The sequence below is a fragment of the Salmo salar genome, chromosome ssa16 (assembly GCF_905237065.1).
Source record: "Salmo salar chromosome ssa16, Ssal_v3.1, whole genome shotgun sequence".
NCBI lineage: Eukaryota > Metazoa > Chordata > Actinopteri > Salmoniformes > Salmonidae > Salmo > Salmo salar.
The window spans coordinates 40,042,950-40,061,624 of record NC_059457.1 but is presented as its reverse complement, the minus strand read 5'-3'; the positions used below and the strand labels follow the sequence as shown (position 1 = coordinate 40,061,624).

At 46.6% G+C, this 18,675-nt stretch overlaps 1 long non-coding RNA gene across 1 annotated transcript; it reads right to left on the bottom strand.

Moving 5' to 3' along the window:
- Positions 1-12,108: 12,108 nt before the first annotated feature.
- On the bottom strand, positions 12,109-15,101 carry LOC106573559 (uncharacterized). The gene is made up of 3 exons (XR_001321367.2): positions 14,006-15,101; positions 13,015-13,143; positions 12,109-12,891 (listed from the first exon to the last, which is right to left on the bottom strand). It is a non-coding gene; the product is annotated as an uncharacterized lncRNA (long non-coding RNA).
- Positions 15,102-18,675: the final 3,574 nt, after the last annotated feature.

Here is an 18,675-nt window from a genome sequence, read left to right as displayed (position 1 = left end):
TTGACCATAGCGCGTATAATGCCAGGGTAGTGGGTTTGATTTCCGGGACCACCCATACGTAAAATGTATGCACGCATGACTGTAAGTCACTTTGGATAAAAGCGTCTGCTAAATGGCATATTATATTATTAAGCCCTGTCCCAGCGGTGAACAATCAAGGTGGGTCTTAACAGGAAAGATGCAAGGCACTTCACATCACTCTAAATAATTAGGCTACCCAAATATGTAAACATTGAAGGCAGAAATTGTTTGCACTTATGCTTGCATTGTGTTAATAATGAAAATGTTTGCGCCAAATGATAAAAAAGGGGAATTATCACAGGGATCCTCTCCAGGGACTGTCACAGGAAGTTGAGTTCCAAGCAGTGATGGATGGAGGGAAAGGTCCAGCATAATACTAAGCTACCAACTGAACCCTGTGTGAATACTTTCCTTGGAGTAATTACTGATCAAGCTCACTCAGTCGGCTAAGTGAAGCGGCAAGGCTCCCACTGCATAGATTACACCATCTCAGCCAAGTCAGACCAGTGATAACTCAAGAGGAGGTGGAAAACGGTTGAAGCATCACAAAGTATTTAAACAGAGCCCAGGTATGAGGGGGTGAAGGGCGGACCTATTGAGTGGTGAGGGTTTACCTCTGAGTCACAGCTGACTCACAGACTGGGAATGGCAGGATTTGTAAGTTCACATTCCATCGTGACTCACACACGCTACTCTATCAATCCTGATGGGATTCTCTGACAAGAACTGTATATATACAGTATCAACAGACAGAAGCTACAGCCGTTAAGTGCAGGGGTAAACATACTGAAAAGGACAAAAACTTATGCTGTCCCTCAAAACCCTGCTGAGTTAATAAACCGGGGTAGCGCTTTGAGAGAAACCAAACAGAAATATGAAATTCTATAAAAGCAAAGTGGGTTAGAAAGTGCAATGTCTATGACACTATTAAAACCAAGCATATACAGTGCCTTCGGAAAGTATTTAGGCCCCATGACTTTCTCCACATTTTGTTACGTTACAGCCTTACTGTAAAATTGATTCAATAAATAAAAATCCTTTGCAATCTACACACAATACCCCATAATGACAAAGCGAAAACAGGTTTTTAGGAATTTTTGCAAATGTATTAAACATAAAACAACTTAAAATACCTTATTTACAAAAGTATTTAGACCCTTTGCTATGACACTCGAAATTGAGCTCAGGTGTATCCTGTATTCATTGATCATCCTTGAGATGTTTCTACAACTTGATTGGAGTCGACCTGTGGTAAATTCAATTGATTGGACATGATTTGGAAAAGCACACACCTGTCTATATAAGGTCCCACAGTTGACAGTGCATGTCAGAGCAAAAAAACAATCAGATTTCGACAGAAATATGGCTGAGACGCAAAGAAAATTCAAGGAGAGGGGGTACAAAAATGGTCAGATTAATACTGCCATTGAGAAAATTCTAAACAAAATGAGACATGACCTTTTTCAAGGTCAGTCTCGCAAAAATAAGCATTCTTGCGTTCTAACTACCTGCTATTCTAAGTGCTCTGAACAAATTAAGGGAATCGTTCACAAACATTGGCACATTCTAAGATGCGATGATAGTATCGGTAATGTGTTTTCAGACCTTCCCTTGGTCGTATTCTCGCGGGGCAGAAACCTCAATTGGGAAACTCTGATTTACCACCCCAAGATATCCCTGCACAACATGTATTTGCGCCCCTACTGGATGGAAAATACAAACGTAATGGCTGTGCTCAATGCAATGGCACTTATAAATGTTGTGATTATTGTGATTTTGCTATTGTAAATGTTTGTAGGCTTATGTAGCCAAATTGTATCTATGATCGTACGCTATCCATTTATGTTTTTGTAAGCTATTTTAATATATGAGAATTAACCAATGATATCCATGTAACCATGATTACAGACACCTGTGTGTGTCTTTTGACTGTATATAAATGAGTCACCCCGCAGTGTTTGTCATTATACCCTGATGAAGACAGCTTGTCTGCCGAAACGTTGGACATAAATATTCTTTGCATCTGAGTTCCTAGAGTGTGTGGCTCTTCTTTATTTTTTTAAGTGTTCTACTCCGCTAGTCAGCACCTCGCCTAAATTGGTGTGCGTTTCTTTCGCCCCTAGAGCAAAAACCAAGTCATGAGGTCAAAGGAATTGTCCATGGTGTTGTTGGAGGCACAGATCTGGGGAAGGGTACCAAAAAATGTCTCCAGCATTGAAGGTCCCCAAGAACACAGTGGCCTCCACCATTCTTCAATGGAAGAAGTTTGGAATCACCAAGACTCTTCCTAGAGCTGGTCGCCCGGCCAAACTGAGCAATCGGGGAGAAGGGCCTTGGTCAGGGAGGTGACCAAGAACCCGATGGTCCCTCTGACAGAGATCTAGAGTTCCTCTGTGCTGATGGGAGAACCTTCCAGAAGGACAACCATCTCTGCAGCACTCCACCAATCAGTCCTTTATGGTAGAGTGGCCAGACGGAAGCCACTACACAGGAAAAGGCACATGACAGCCCACTTCGAGTTTGCCTAAAGGCACCTAAAGACTCTAGGACCATGAGAAACAAGATTCTCTGCTGTGGGGATGTTTTTCAGCGGCAGGAACTGGGAGACTAGTCAGGATCTTGGGAAAGATGAACGGAGCAAAGTACAGAGAGATCCTTGATGAAAACCTGCTCCAGTGCGCTCAGGACCTCAGACTGGGGCGAAGTTTCACCTTCCAACAGGACAACGACCCTAAGCACACAGCCAAGACAACGCAGGAGTGGCTTCAGGACAAGTCTCTGAATGCACTTGAGTGGCCCAGCCAGAGCAACGTGCAGCAATGCTCCCCATACAACTTGACAGAGCTTGAAAGGACCTGCAGAGAAAAATGGGAGAAACTCCCCAAATAATAAGGTGCGCCAAGCTTGAAGCGTCATACCCAAGAAGACTCGATGCTGTAATCGCTGCCAAAGGTGCGTCAACAAAGTACTGAATAAAGGGTCTGAATACTTATGTAAATGTGATATTTCAGTTGTTTATTTTTAATACATTTGCAAACATTTCTAAAAACCTGTTTTGGTTTTGTCAATAAATCAAATCAAATTTTATTTGTCACATACACATGGTTAGCAGATGTTAATGAGAGTGTAGCGAAATGCTTGTGCTTCTAGTTCTGACCATGCAGTAATATCTAACAAGTAATCTAACAATTTAACAACAACCACCTTATACACACAAGTGTAAAGGAATGAATAAGAATATGCACATAAAAATATATGGATGAGCGATGGCCGAACGGCATAGGCAAGATGCAGTAGATGGTATAGAGTATAGCATATACATATGAGATGAGTAATGTAGGGTATGTAAACATTATATAAAGTGGCATTGTTTAAAGTCGCTAGTGATACATTTATTACATCCAATTTTTAATTATTAAAGTGGCTAGAGATGAGTCAGTATGTTGGCAGCAGCCACTCAATGTTAGTAATGGCTGTTTAACAGTCTGATGGCCTTGAGATAGAAGCTGTTTTTCAGTCTCTCGGTCCCCGCTTTGATGCACCTGTACTGACCTCGCCTTCTGGATGATAGCGGGGTGAACAGGCAGTGGCTCGGGTGGTTATTGTCCTTGATGATCTTTTTGGCCTTCCTGTGACATTGGGTGGTGTACAGTGAGGGAAAAAAACTATTTGATCCCCTGCTGATTTTGTACGTTTGCCCACTGACAAAGAAATGATCGGTCTATAATTTTAATGGTAGGTTTATTTGAACAGTGAGAGACAGAATAACAACAAAAAAATCCAGAAAAACGCATGTCAAAAATGTTATAAATTGATTTGCATTTTAATGAGGGAAATAAGTATTTGACCTCTCTGCAAAACATGACTTAGTACTTGGTAGCAAAACCCTTGTTGGCAATCACAGAGGTCAGACGTTTCTTGTAGTTGGCCACCAGGTTTGCACACATCTCAGGAGGGATTTTGTCCCACTCCTCTTTGCAGATCTTCTCCAAGTCATTAAGGTTTCGAGGCTGACGTTTGGCAACTCGAACCTTCAGCTCCCTCCACAGATTTTCTATGGGATTAAGGTCTGGAGACTGGCTAGGCCACTCCAGGGCCTTAATGTGGTTCTTCTTGAGCCACTCCTTTGTTGCCATGGCCATGTGATTTGGGTCATTGTCATGCTGGAATACCCATCCACGACCCATTTTCAATGCCCTGGCTGAGGGAAGATTTGACGTTACATGGCCCCGTCCATCGTCCCTTTGATGCGGTGAAGTTGTCCTGTCCCCTTTGCAGAAAAACACCCCCAAAGCACAATGTTTCCACCTCCATGTTTGACGGTGGGGATGGTGTTCCTGGTGTTCTTGTTCCTCTTGATGTTCTTGTTTCTTGTTCCTCCAAACACGGCGAGTTGAGTTGATGCCAAAGAGCTCCATTTTGGTCTCATCTGACCACAACACTTTCACCCAGTTGTCCTCTGAATCATTCAGATGTTCATTGGCAAACTTCAGACAGGCATGTATATGTGCTTTCTTGAGCAGGGGGACCTTGCGGGCGCTGCAGGATTTCAGTCCTTCACGGCGTAGTGTGTTACCAATTGTTTTCTTGGTGACTATGGTCCCAGCTGCATTGAGATAATTGACAAGATCCTCCCCTGTAGTTCTGGGATGATTCCTCACCATTCTCATGATCATTGCAACTCCACGAGGTGAGATCTTGCTTGGAGCCCCAGGCCGAGGGAGATTGACAGTTCCTTTGTGTTTCTTCCATTTGCGAATAATCGCACCAACTGTTGTCACCTTCTCACCAAGCTGCTTGGCGATGGTCTTGTAGCCCATTCCAGCCTTGTGTAGGTCTACAATCTTGTCCCTGACATCCTTGGAGAGCTCTTTGGTCTTGGCCATGGTGGAGAGTTTGGAATCTGATTGATTGATTGCTTCTGTGGACAGGTGTCTTTTATACAGGTAACAAGCTGAGATTAGGAGCACTCCATTTAAGAGTGTGCTCCTAATCTCAGCTCGTTACCTGTATAAAAGACACCTGGGAGCCAGAAATCTTTCTGATTGAGAGGGGGTCAAATACTTATTTCCCTCATTAAAATGCAAATCAATTTATAACATTTTTGACATGCGTTTTTCTGGATTATTTTTGTTGTTATTCTGTCTCTCACTGTTCAAATAAACCTACCATTAAAATTATAGACTGATAATTTCTTTGTCAGTGGGCAAACGTACAAAATCAGCAGGGGATGAAATACTTTTTTTCCCTCACTGTAGGTGTCCTGGAGTGCAGGCAGTTTGCCCCCGGTGATGCACAGTGGAGACCTCACTACCCTCTGGAGAGCTTCACGGTTGTGGGCGGAGCAGTTGCCGTACCAGGCGGTGATACAGCCCGACAGGATGCTCTCGATTGTGCTTCTGTAAAAGTTTGTGAGTGTTTTTGGTGACAAGACGAATTTCTTCAGCCTCCTGAGGTTGAAGAGGCGCTGCTGCGCTTTCTTCACCACGCTGTCTGTGTGGGTGGACCATTTCAGTTTGTCCATGATGTGTACGCCGAGGAACTTAAAACTTTCCACCTTCTCCACTACTGTCACGTATGGGGTATTGTGTGTAGATTGATGAAGGGAAAACAACAATTTCATCAATTTTAGAATAAGGCTGTAACGGAACAAAATGTGGAAAAGGTCAAGTTTGGACACATCTACTCATTCAAGTTTATTTTTTTATTTTTACTATTTTCTATGGCACATATGGCATCATGTAGTAACCAAAAAGAGTTACACAAATCAAAATATATTTTATATTTGAGATTCTTCAAAGTAGCCACCCTTTGCCTAGATGACAGCTTTGCACGACTGCCTCATCTCTGTATCCCATACATACAATTATCTGTAAAGTCCCTCAGTCGAGCAGTGAATTTCATGCATCCTGTTTTCCTGTAGGCACCAAAGTAATATTGCAAAAAATGTGGCAAAGCAAGTAACTTTTTGTCCTGAATACAAAGTGTTATGTTTGGGGCAAATCCAATACAACACATTACTGAATGCCACTCTCCATATTTTCAAGCAGAGTTGTAGCTGCATCATGTTATGGGTATGCTTATAATCGATAAGGACTGGGGAGTTTTTCAGGATAAAAAAAGAAGCGGAATGGAGCTAAGCACAGGCAAAATCGTAGAGCAAACCTTGGTTAAGTCTGCTTTCCACCAGACATTGGGAGATGAATTCACCTATCGGCAGGACAATAACCTAAAACACAAGGCCAAATATTGCTTACCAAGAAGACAGTTTAGATTTAAATCTACTTGAATATCTATGGCAAGACCTGAAAATAGTTGTCTAGCATTGATCTACAACCAATTTCACACAGCTTGAAGAATCTTTTGAAAGAATAATGTGCAAATGTTGCACAATTCAGGTGTGGAAAGCTCTTAGACTTGCCCAGAAAGACTCACAGCTGTAATCACTGCCAAAGGTGCTTCTACAAAGTATTGACTCTGAGGTGTGAATACTTACAGTAACAGTGAAATGTTTGGACACACCTACTCATGCAAGTGTTTTTCGTTATTTTTACTATTTTTGTCACGTCCTGACCAGTATAAGGAGTTATTTGTTATTATAGTTTGGTCAGGACGTGGCAGGGGTGTGTTTGTTTAGAGTGTTTCGGGGTTTGTTGGGCTATGTTCTTATTTAAGAGGGGTGTTTGTTTAGAGTGTTTCGGGGTTTGTTGGGTTATGTTCTTGTTAGTCTATTTCTATGTTAGTTCTAGTATGTCTATTTCTATGTGGTGTTTGTTGGGTTGACCTTCAATTGGAAGCAGCTGCTCCTAGTTGCTTCTAATTGAAGGTCCTATTTAAGAGGGGTGTTTTTCTATGGGATTTGGTGGGTAGTTGTTCTTTGTATAGCTGTAAGCCTTACAGGACTGTTTATCGTTGGTGGTTTTTAATACGTGTGTTTTGTTTTGGTTTTCCTTCTTTCTGCCTAATAAAAAAAGATGAGTATACCCCCGCTGCATTTTGGTCCAATCTGTACGACGCCCGTGACAATTTTCTACATTGTAGAATAATAGTGATGACATCAAAACTGTGAAATAACATATATGGAATCATGTAGTAACCATAAAATTGTTAAACAAATCAAAATATATTTTAGATTCTTCAAAGTAGCCACCCTTTGCCTTGATGACAGCTTTGCACACTCTTGGCATTCTCCCAAACACCTTCATGAGTTAGTCACCTGGAATGCATTTCAACTAACAGGAGTGCTTTGTTAAAATTTAATTTGTGTAATTTCTTTCCTTAATGCATTTGAGCCAATCAGTTGTGTTGTGACAAGGTATGGTTGATATATAGAAGATAGCCCTAGTCCATATTATAGCAAGAACAGCTCAAATATGCAAAGATAAATGGCAGTCAATCATTACTTTAAGACATGAAGGTCAGTCAATCTGGAAAACTTCAAGAATTTTTGAAAGTTTCTTCGAATGCAGTTGCAAAAACCATCAAGCTCTATGATCAAACTGGCTCTCATGAGTACCGCCACAGGAAAGGAAGACCCAGAGTTACCTCTGCTGCAGAGGACATATGTCAACATCAACTGTTCAGAGGAGACTGCATGAATCAGGCCACAAACTCCTACAGACTGAGGCAGACGGTAGACTGTTGCTCCCACACCACCATAGCCCAGGCGAGTGCCCTCCCAGACATCAGCGTTATGATGTGCGCTATCCTCGAATGGTCCGAGGGCAACCAAGAAGGCTGTAGCTCAAAGACGAGGGAGCACTGGGAGAGAAAGGCCCGGCAGGTTCCAGAAACTCCAGCATAATGCTCCGGAGGAGGTAAGCAGGGTTCTAGGGACACTGGGGTAGGCTGGGAAGAATTGCCGCTGGTAGCAGGGTTGCTGAGAGTCTGGGGAATTACTGGTGTGGCTTGATGCCTTGTAGGGAATCTGCGGAATTGCTCCAGCAATGTATCGAACCCAGATGCAGACAGCTAGAATCACAGATGTGTATTGACCAAACAGGTGGCATGCAAAAGCCAGGTCAAGGGCAGGCAGAGGTCCGTAATCCTGGGCAGAGTCAGTAAGGTACAGAATGGCAGTCAGGCTTGTGGTCAGGGCAGGTAGAATGGTCAGAACTGTTCGTAAATGGGTCAGAGTCAGGAAGGTCGAATCCCTGAGCGTCATTTCCGGTCACAACTTGCAGACTTGTTTATGTGCTGCTGTGCGTATTGTTGCCAACCTTACTTTGCTACCTGACAACTTTACAGTTTTTACTTTTTAATTACCGTTTATATTTTTAGTTCTCCCCTCACTCAACTTGTTTTCATTCAACTTTTTCACTCGGGACATTTTATCTGGACATGGTTCATCAGGACTTCCAACAGCCGAGGCTAAGTAGTAACATTAACATGATGCCTTCTAACTGCAGTCGTTGTACTCATAATATACAGGAGAACGATCGCCTTACGGCGAGGATAGCCGTGCTGTGCTGAGGGCTTTGTTTACCTTGGTTCCTGTGTTGGCTCATCCGGATCCGTCTTTGCAATTCATAGTGGAGGTGGACGCGTCTGAGGCTGGGAGACTCAGCCCAGCGGAGCGAAACTAGGATGTGGGGGACCGGGAGCTGTTGGCTGTCATCAAGGCTTTGAAGGTGTGGAGACATTGGCTTGAGGGGGCTAAACACCCTTTTCTCATTTGGACTGACCACCGCAATCTGGAGTACATCCGGGAGGCGAGGAGACTGAATCCTCGCCAGGCAAGGTGGGCCATGTTGTTCACCCGTTTTGCGTTTACCCTCTCTTACAGACCAGGTTCCCAGAACGTTAAGGCAGACACACTGTCCCGGCTGTATGACACAGAGGAGCGGTCCATGGATTCCACTCCCATAATCCCAGCCTCTTGTTTGGTGGCACCGGTAGTGTGGGAGCTAGACGCGGACATTGAGCGGGAGTCACGTGCAGAGCCCGTTCCCCCTCAGTGTCCAGCTGGGCGTCTGTACGTTCCGTCTGCTGTCCGCGACCGATTGATCTACTGGGCTCACAAGTTACCCTCCTCTGGTCATCCTGGGATTGGTCGGACGATGCGCTGTCTTAGTGGGAGGCACCTTAGCTAAGGACGTGAGGGGTTATGTTTCCTCCTGCTCGGTGTGCGCCCAGTGCAAGGCTCCTAGACACCTACTCAGAGGTAAGTTACAACCCTTACCCGTTCCACAACGGCCGTGGTCGCACTTGTCGGTGGATTTCATAACCGATCTTCCACCTTCACAAGGTAACACCACGATCCTGGTCATTGTGGATCGTTTTTCTAAGTCCTGTCGTCTCCTCCCTTTGCCCGGTCTCCCTACGGCCCGACAAACTGCAGAGGCTCTGTCTTTCGGCACTACGGGGGTGCCTGAGGATATAGTGTCTGATCGGGGTCCCCAGTTCACGTCAAGGGTCTGGAAGGCGTTCATGGAGCGTCTGAGGGTCTCGGTCAGCCTTACCTCTGGTTTTCACCCTGAGAGTAACGGGCAGGTGGGGAGAGTTAACCAGGATGTGGGTAGGTTTCTGAGGTCTTATTGCCAGGACCGGCCGGGGGAGTGGGCGGAGTTCGTGCCCTGGGCAGAGATGGCTCAGAACTCGCTCCGCCACTCCTCCACTAACCTCTCTCCCTTTCAGTGCGTGTTGGGGTATCAGCCGGTTCTGGCCCCTTGGCATCAGAGTCAGACCGAGGCTCCTGCGGTGGACCACTGGTTCCGGCGCGCGGAGGAGACCTGGAACGCCGCTCACGTCCACCTTCAGCGCACCGTACGACGCCAGAAAGTTTGCGCAGACCGTCACCGCAGTGAGGCCCCGGTGTTCACACCAGGGTACAGGGTCTGGCTCTCGACCAAAAACCTGCCCCTCCACCTGCCCTGCCGGAAGCTGAGTCCGCGTTTAAAGTCCTGAGGAGAGTGAACGAGGTATGTTATAGGTTAAAGCTTCCCCCACATTACCGCATTAACTCCTCGTTCCATGTCTCTCCTCAGGCCGGTGGTGGCTGGCCCGCTCCAGGAGGCTGAGGTGCGGGAGGTTCCTCAGCCCCCTCTGGACATTGAGGGGGCCCCGGCGTACTACGTTCGATCCATCCTGGATTCGAGACGTCGGGCGAGGGGCCTTCAGTACCTCGTGGACTGGGAGGGGTACGGTCCAGAGGAGAGATGCTGGGTTCCGGTGGAGGATGTGTTAGATCCTTCCCTGCTGCGAGAGTTCCATCGTCTCCATCCGGATCGCCCGGCACCTCGTCCTCGTCCTCGAGGCCGGTGTCGACGCGCTGCTGGAGCCGCTTCTCCTTCGCCCAAAATCCAGACAGTTGATGTTCTGGAAGAACTGCAAAATCTGGATCCCTACAAATCAGCTGGGCTAGACAATCTGGACCCTCTCTTTTTAAAATGATCTGCCAAAATTGTTGCAACTCCTATTACTAGCCTATTCAACCTCTCTTTCGTGTTGTCTGAGATCCCCAAAGATTGGAAAGCTGCCGCTGAAACATTCTAGACCCAAACTGTTATAGACCTATATCCATCCGGCACTGCCTTTCTAAAATCTTTCGAAAGCCAAGTTAATAAACAGATCATCAAACATTTCGAATATCACCCTACCTTCTCCACTATGCAATCTGGTTTCCAAGCTGGTTATGGGTGTACCTTAGCCACGCTCAAGGTCCTAAACGATATCATAACCGCCATCAATAAAAGACTGTACTGTGCAGCCGTCTTCATCGACCTAGCCAAGGTTTTCAACTCTGTCAATCACCGCATTCTTATTGGCAAACTCGATAGACTTGGCTTCTCAAATGACTGCCTCGCCTGGTTCACCAATTACATCTCAGATAGAGTTCAGTGTGTCAAATCGGAGGGCCTGTTGTCCGGACCTCTGGCAGTATCTATGGGGGTGCCACAGGGATCAATTCTCAGGCCGACTCTTTTCTCTGTATATATCAATGACGTCGCTCTAGCTACTGGTGATTCCCTCATCCACCTCTACGCAGACACCATTCTGTATACATCTGGCCCTTCTTTGGACAGTGTACTACCAAACCTCCAAACGAGCTTCTACGCCATACAACTCTCCTTCCGTGGCCTCCAACTGCTTTTAAATGCTGGTAAAACTAAGTGCATGCTCTTCAACCGATTGCTGCCCGTACCCTCCTGCCCAACTAACATCATTACTCTGGACGGTTCTGACCTAGAATATGTGGACAACTACAAATACCTAGGTGTCTGGTTAGACTGTAAAATCTCCTTCCAGACTCACATTAAGCATATCCAATCAAAAATTACATCTAGAATCGGCTTCCAATTTCGCAACAAAGCCTCCTTTACTCATGCCGGCAAACATACCCTCGTAAAACTGACTATCCTACCGATCCTTGACTTCGGCAATGTCATTTACAAAATAACCTCCAACACTCTACTCAGCAAACTGGATGTAGTCTATCACATTGCCATCCATTTTATCACCAAAGCCCCATATACTACCCACAACTGCGACCTGTATGCTCTCGTTGGTTGGGCCTCACTACATATCCGTCACCAAACCCACTGGCTCCAGGTCATCTATAAGTCTTTGCTAGGTAAAGCCCCGCCTTATCTCAGCTCACAGGTCACCATAGCAACACCCACCCGTAGCACGCGCTCCAGCAGGACAATTTCACTGGTCATCCCCAAAGCCAACACTCCCTTTGGCCGCCTTTCCTTCCAGTTCTCTGCTGCCAATGACTGGAACGAATTGCAAAAATCTCTGAAGCTGGAGTCTTATATCTCCCTTTCTAACTTTAAGCATCACTGTCAGAGCAGCTTACCGATCACTGTACCTGTACATAGCCAATCTGTAAATATCACACCCCACACCATCCCCATATTATTACTTACCCTCTTGCTCTTTTGCACCCCAGTATCCCTACTTGCATATCATCATCTGCACATCTATCACTCCAGTATTAATGCTAAATTGTAATTATTTTCGCCTCTAGGGCCTATTTATTGCCTACCTCCCTACTCTTCTACATTTGCACACACTGTACATAGATTTTTCTATTTTTCTTTACTTTTGTGTTACTGACTGTATGTTTGTTTATGTGTACCTCTGTGTTGTTGTTGTTTTTGTCGCACTGTTTTGCTTTATCTTGGCCAGGTCGCAGTTGTAAATGAGAACTTGTTCTCAACTGGCCGACCTGGTTAAATAAAGGTGAACTAAATAACTAAAAAGTGCCAAGGGTATATGGAAAACGGCGCGAGAGAGAAAAAGGAAAATACATTTTTGTTAAGGTTGTTCAAGCACACTAGAAAACGTCAAACTTAGCACCTAGCCAAACTTCACTTTCTTTTACTTCTCTTATTATTTCACTTTGTACCACCTCAGCTAAGCCCTCAAGAACTTTGTTCTGGATTTGGTGGCTTGTGTACTTAGCATTGCCACATGCATTCATCTTTTTCTCTTTGAGACGGTCATGCTTTGCTATTTCTTCTAAGATTGTCAGAAGATGACCCTTGTTGTGAGAGTCATCAGACTCTCTGACTTCTCTGCACTATATTTTGAGTGGCAGTTAATAGGAGCACATCTGAAATTGTTTTAATGTAAATACAGTTTTCCTTCACTTTCTTTTTCCGGTCATCATTTATGACATCTAACATTGATGAGTTGCTGTCAATAGCCGTTTTATGCTGATTCCAAGCATACATAGCACTGATATTGAGAAAAATGCCTACAGGCGAAACAATAAGTTGAATCTTGATTTACAGAATATTCAAGCCATGAATTGTCCTTATACCAGGAGCTGTTGAAAGCCCATTTTCCTAGTACCATGCTGAGTTCTGGGAAATGTTTTCAGACACGGCTGTACAGGACCCTCTTCTCTGGATCTTGAAATGCCTGAAATACACATTAAATAATGTGTAATCTTCTCTATGGAAATGTATAATTAAGGGATCAACAAGATTAGATACTAACAGCTGCTAACTAAAATGTGTAGTTTAAGGTATAGGCCTGGCCTACCATTGGGTCCTTTTGGAACAGCATATCTGGTGCTTGATGCAGTTGGGAGGGGCTTGATGACATCTCCTGGCAGCTCTGGCTCACTGTTTTACTCAGAGCCAGAGGTCTCTGTGTCATCCCTTGATACATCTATTACATTAAAATAACACAAGAACCATTAGTGTATAATCACAATACAAATTCCACAGCCATCAAAACAAGAACACATATGAAAACTGGGTCCTTGTGAAGTCTGACCACATTGACTCTGACTAGCCTCAGGTAGGGAGCTGCTCTGGGGTCCGGTGGTGATGTAAGGTCTGGGGTCTGTTTGCTCCTGACCTGCCTGTTTGTGCTTCTTTAAAAAGAAGTCTGATAGCTCTCCCTTTCTTTTCATGTTTAATTGATCCTATGCAAAAATAAGACAGTCGATGATTACATCTAAGCATCCAATTACCCCCATTTTAGTCCAATCTCAATCTTAATTACAAATATCCATTATCATAACTGTACCTTAAAATCAACTAGCAGCCTAAGTTACTAGTTAGATCATGGCTAGCCCTACTCTGCAATTAGTAACTTAGCTAGCTATAATTTATTACACCTTTACGATAGCAGACAGGCTATCTGCAAATTGGGGTAATCTTTTAAGTAACGTTAACAGATTGATAATAACAATTGTTCGTTATGAGTTCAAGTACGAAAATCTAACTGAGTTAATGGCTTTCAAATTGCTGAATGTTAACTTGCTGAACACTGACAGCTGTAGCCTACTAGTTACCCCACATTAGCTAAACATTCATATACTGTAACTTACGACACTGCACTGTATATGCGTGTTTTACTAGCACAGATGTAAACATAATGTTAGGCAAAATTTGGAACCGATCTCTCTTATCTGATTAACTGTCTGTTAATGGAGCCAAAGGTATAACGTTAACTTACACAGCGACTCAACTTTCATAAACGTTGTTCAAGAAACCTAAACCCGATGCAAAACCTTAACACTTACTTCAAATATGATGCTTGTAGAGCTGTGGAAATATTGTCTCTACTTCTTCTGTATGTTCTTATTATTCTTCTATATTTCTCAACCAACGTTAATATTGTAGAGGAACTGTGTTGGTCTTGACCCCGAGCAGCAGGAACCGTTGTGGTAGTTGCTGTTTGAATTCAGAGACAGCTTTGCGCTGAGTGAGGAAGAGGTGGGTCAGACTCATCTGGTGCAGCATGAGATCGACACAGGTGATGCTCGACCCATCAAGATGCGTCCCCGCCGTATCCCGCTGGCACGCCAGGAGGCGGCAGACAAGGCTGTGTTGGAGATGCAGCGGGCAGACTTCATCGAGCCCTCAGACAGCCCCTGGGCGGCGCCAGTCGTCATGGTTCCTAAGAAGGGGGGCAAGCTGAGGTTCTGTGTGGACTACAGGCGACTGAATGAGGTAACCAGGAAGGACTCAACCCATACCACGTATCGATGAGTCGCTGGACCTGGTTAGGGGTCCTCCTGGTTCTCCTCACTAGACCTCCGCAGTGGCTACTGGCAGGTGCCCCTCTCCCCAGAGGCCAGAGCCAAAACTGTGTTCTCCACTAACAGAGGACACTGGCAATTCAAGGTCCTGTGCGTCGGCCTGTGCAATGCTCCAGCTACTTTTGAGCGTTTGATGGACAGGGTGCTGGATGGCATACCCCGACAGCAATGTCTGGTATACCTCGATGACATCCTGGCCCATGGCAGCTCCTTCCAGTCAGCCCTGGTGGCGCTACGATGTGTGCTGGAGCAGGTGGCTGCCGCCGGTCTGAAGGTCCACCCGAGAAGTGCCACTTCATGAGGAGAGAAGTGTCCTCCTTGGGCCACTGAGTGGGGAAGGAGGGGATCAGCACCATGGAGGACAAGGTGGGGGCTGTCCGAGACTGGCCCACCCCCACTGACCAGCGGCAGCTGAAGAGCTTCCTGGGCCTGGCCTCGTACTACAGGAGGTTTGTATGGGGCTTCTCAAGCGTCACTGCTCCCCTGAACCACCTGCAGCCGAAGGACAAGGCCTTCACTTGGACAGTGGAGTGTGAGGAGGCCTTCAACACCCTCAAACGTGCACTGATCGAGGCCCCCGTGCTCACCCCCCCCGACCTCACCTTGCCCTTTATCCTGGACACAGTCGCGAGCAATGTGGGCATGGGTGGGGTGCTGGCCCAGAGGGGGAGAGAGTGGTGGCGTACTTCAGCAAAACATTTGACAAACATGAGCACCGCTACTGTGTCACCCGGCGGGAGCTCTTGGCTGTTGTGGCTTCCACTTTCACAGTGGTGCACAGGGCAGGGGCACGCCACTCCAACGCCGATGCCATGTCCCGTCGGCCCTGTACTGCAGACGGCTGCCGCCACTGTGAGCGGAGAGAGGGACAGGAGAGAGAGCTGTGTGCAGAGGAGGGGGTCTGTGCCACATTGTGTCGGACGAGCGGGCCTGTCTGCTGTGAGCTGCAGACTGTCGACGTGGCTGAATGGGGGCAGCAGCAGGGACGGGACACAGACCTACAGCCAGTGCTACAGTGGGTAGAGGCGCAGGTGAGTCCACCATGGCAAGAGGTGACAGCGCTCTCACTCGCGACCAAAGGGTTGTGGTCAAAGTTTGAGAGACTGCGGCTGGCTGATGGCGTGCTACAGCAGGCATGGAAGGAGAGGAGAGGTGGAAGGTGGTGGTCCCAAAAGCATTGCGAGAGGCTGTGCTCCAGAGTACTCATGGGGGGGTGGGGACTGGACACAAAAACACTCCGCCGCCTCCGTCAGGACTTTTACTGGGGGCAGCACAACAGGGATGTGGAGGACTTTTGCCACCGCTGTGACAACTACACAGCAAGAAAGGGCCCCTCAGGCCGCTCTCATGCTCAGCTCCAACAGTTCCCAGTGGGGGCTCCCATGGAGAGGGTGGGAGTGGATGTAGTTGGCCGTTCCCCACCACAGACAGTGGAAACCGCTGGGTGCTCACGGCCATGGACTATTTCACAAAATGGCCCGAGGCCTATGCTCTGCCTGACCAGGAGGCAGAGACCATCGTCGACGCCCTGACAGCGGGGATGTTCAGCAGGTTTGGAGCTGCGGAGTCCATCCACAGCGACCAAGGCACTCCTCTCCATCCTCAAAGTGATGGCCTTGTGGAGCGCTTCAACAAAAACGCTTGGACAGCAGCTGGCCATCGTCTCTGCCAAACACCAGCGTGACTGGGACAAGCACCTGCCTATGGTCCTCATGGCATGCCGCTCCGCTTTCCAAAACTCCACCTCCTGCCCTCTTCATGCTGGGGAGAGAGATCTGCACCCCTGCAGAGATGGCGTTTGGTCGGCCCCTGGATAGCCCTCATGTTCCCCCGGGGCCGGAGTATGCCCGGAGACTCCAGGACTGCCTGGAGACAGCCCACACCTTTGCCAGAGAGCAGCTGGTGAATGCAGGTGTGAGGTAGAAGAGGAACAATGACGTGCACACCCGGGGAAGGCACTTTGTGGCTGGGGAGCTGGTCTGGGTCTACAGCCCCCTAAGGAAAAAAGGCAGATGCCCCAAGTTGGACAGTCACTGGGTGGGACCCTGCAGCGTCCTGGAGAGGGTAGGGGAGGTTGCTTACCGGGTGCAGCTTCCTCCCAGGGGGAGAAAGGTGGCACTGCACCGGGACAGGTTAGCCCCATACAGAGGGGCCTCTTCTCCCCAAACCCCAGGGACCCCCACAATTCTCCTCTCTGGCAATGAAATTCTCCAGGCACCCACCCCCAGGTGCCGCAGACAAGGCTCCAGACAGCCCACTCAAATGAAATCAAATGTATTTATGTACGGAAACCCAGCCTAAAACCCCAAACAGCAAGCAATGCAGCTGTAGAAGCACAGTGGCTAGGAAAAACTCCCTAGAAAGGCCAGAACCTAGGAAGAAACCTAGAGAGGAACCAGGCTATGAGGGGTGGCCAGTCCTCTTCTGGCTGTGCCGGGTGGAGATTATAACAGAACATGGCCAAGATGTTCAAATGTTCATAGATGACCAGCAGGGTCAAATAATAATAATCACAGTAGATGTCGAGGGTGCAACAGGTCAGCACCTCAGGAGTAAATGTCAGTTGGCTTTTCATAGCCGATCATTCAGAGTATCTCTACCACTCCTGCTGTCTCTAGAGAGTTGAAAACAGCAGGTCTGGGACAGGTAGCACGTCCGGTGAACAGGTCAGGGGACAGCAAGGGGGACAGCAAGGAGTCATCAGGCGAGGTAGTCCTGAGGCATGGTCCAAGGGCTCAGGTCCTCCAAGAGAGAGAAAGAAAGGGAGAAAGAGAGAATTAGAGAGAGCATACTTAAATTCACACAGGACACCGGATAAGACAGGAGAAATACCCCAGATATAACAGACTGACCCTAGCCCCCCGACACATAAACTACTGCAGCATAAATACTGGAGGCTGAGACAGGAGGGGTCGGGAGACACTGTGGCCCCATCCGCCGATACCACCGGACAGGGCCAAACAGGCATGATATAACCCCACCCACTTTGCCAAGCACAGCTCCCAGACCACTAGAGGGATATCTTCAACCACCAACTTACCATCCTGAGACAAGGCCGAGTATAGCCCACAAAGATCTCCGCACGGCACAAACCCAAGGGGGGGGGCCAACCCAGACAGGAAGATCACGTCAATGACTCAACCCACTCAAGTGACACACCCCTCCTAGGGACGGCATGGAAGAGCACCAGTAAGCCAGTGACTCAGCCCCTGTAATAGGGTTAGAGGCAGAGAATCCCAGTGGAGAGAGGGGAACCGGCCAGGCAGACAGCAAGGGCGGTTCATTGCTCCAGTGACTTTCCGTTCACCTTCACACTCCTGTGCCAGACTACACTCAATCATAGGACCTACTGAAGAGATGAGTCTTCGATAAAGACTTAAAGTTTGAGACCGAGTCTGCGTCTCTCACATGGGTAGGCAGACCATTCCATAAAAATGGCGCTCTATAGGAGAAAGCCCTGCCTCCAGCTGTTTGTTTAGAAATTCTAGGGACAGTTAGGAGGCATGCATCTTGTGAGCGTAGCGTACGTGTAGGTATGTATGGCAAGACCAAATCGGAAAGATAGGTAGGAGCAAGCCCATGTAATGCTTTGTATGTTAGCAGTAAAACCTTAAAATCAGCCCTTGCCTTAACAGGAAGCCAGTGTCGAGAGGCTAGCACTGGAGTAATATGATAAATTTTTTTGGTTCTAGTCAAGTATACTCAAGTATCAAAAGTAAAAGTATAAATCATTTCATATTACTTATATTAAGCAAACCAGACATCCCAATTTTGTTTGTATTTTTAAATTTACTGATAGCCAGGAACACACTCCAACATCATTGACAAACGAAGCATGTAGGGTTGACCAGGGATGTTCTCTTGATAAGTGTGTGGATTGGACCATTTTCCTCTCCCCAAAATGTAACGAGTACTTTTATCAGGAAAAATATATGGGAAAAGTACATTATTTTATTTTGGAATGTAGTGGAGTAAACATTGTCAAAAATATAAATGATTAAGTACAGATATATATATATAAAAAAAACTTAAGTAGTACATTAAAGTATTTTTACTTAAGTACTTTACGCCACTGTTTAAGTTGACACACAATCTTCAATTTTCAGTTGATTGGTGCAAATTGTCTGGGAAGATAGCCAATGTCTCCACCA